This window comes from Salvelinus sp. IW2-2015, unplaced genomic scaffold (assembly GCF_002910315.2).
Source record: "Salvelinus sp. IW2-2015 unplaced genomic scaffold, ASM291031v2 Un_scaffold2018, whole genome shotgun sequence".
In the NCBI taxonomy this organism is placed as follows: domain Eukaryota; kingdom Metazoa; phylum Chordata; class Actinopteri; order Salmoniformes; family Salmonidae; genus Salvelinus; species Salvelinus sp. IW2-2015.
Window position 1 is genome coordinate 207,004 of NW_019943366.1, and position 1,571 is coordinate 208,574.

Here is a 1,571-nt window from a genome sequence, read left to right on the forward strand (position 1 = left end):
GATAAATACAAGAGATGATTGGGATAGCAACATGAACATGATGATATTCTTATGAGTGCAGTGATCATTTTCAGATGGAACTGTTAGCAGGCCAATACAGCACGGCTTGGAACGCTGCGTGTCCAATCAGCATCCAGGATCCAAACAACCAGTCTTATAATGGTAGTGTGAGGATGGGATAGGATCCAAAACAACCAGTCTTATAATGGTAGTGTGAGGATGGGGATAGGATCCAAACAACCAGTCTTATAATGGTAGTGTGAGGATGGGATAGGATCCAAACAACCAGTCTTATAATGGTAGTGTGAGGATGGGATAGGATCCAAACAACCAGTCTTTAAGTAGTGTGAGGAGGGATAGATCCAAAACCAGTGTTAATGGTAGGTAGAGGATAGGATCCAAACAACCAGTCTTATAATGGTAGTGTAGGAGGGGATAGGATCCAAACAACCAGTCTTATAATGCAGTGTGAGGATGGGATAGATCCAAACAACCAGTCTTATAATGGTAGTGTGAGGAGTGGGATAGGATCCAAACAACCAGTCTTATAATGGCAGTGTGAGGAGGGATAGGATCCAAACAACCAGTCTTATAATGGTAGTGTGACGAGAGGGGATAATCTCTCTCTTTGTGTAAACCTAGCTTTCTGCCTGTCAATGTTTCACTTTAGAATTTTGATCTCTGTACCTTACATAGAGAGTGAACGGTGTCCAGACGAGACAACTTTTTCCTGAGCCAGTCGAAATCACGCATCAAKGTCATTATCATGGACATATCCCAATAAATGGCAATAGGAAAAAAGCTCTAACAAACGAAAATGCAGCTAAAGTTWGAATAATTAAATTGTATTAATTTACTTATCAAAATAAAGTTTKAATGAAAATATGTAATTCGTTGTTATTTTAATATGTTGGTAACACTTTGTAGTAAACCCGTGGGGTGTTGGGTTRCTAGGCAATACAATAAACATAACAACGGAATCACGTAGGYTTGGCTCGGTCCTTCTTCTCAGCTTCTCCCCCGTGTCTATCTCTCTGTTCTCTCCCGCTGTGTGCCACGGTGCTCCCTTTATGTGGCCTCCACGGCTGGTTGGCGCTCTCCACGAATTACCTCTACTCGGAGCCATCCATGTCGGGGTGCCCAGCCCGTGTACTCCCAGCAGAGGGAGACAACGTCGCGGCGCGTACATCCCCTCTATCACCAACCCCCGGGGTAGACCCTTCCGGGATACCACAGCTTTTATAAAAGCAATAAGACTTGCGAGGCAGTGCATTATCATGGAGAGGAGAGGAGCAAGGTGGGATAGTCTATTGCGTCGGGCCGAACAATGCCATTTACCTGCCATTTACATGCCTTATTGCTCAATTAAAACACTGCTGAATAGTATGATGTCATGTGTTGGGGTACCATAGAGGTGATTGATTGCACCCCCAGTTGCGATATTGTTTGAGGGAGAGAAAGTGTAATTCAGATTGATAGTAGGTAGGTAGTAGGTAGTAGTAGTAGGTGTGATGCTTGTTAGTGACAGTTATTCCATCACTTGTCACAGGTTTTAAGTAGGCTGTTATTTA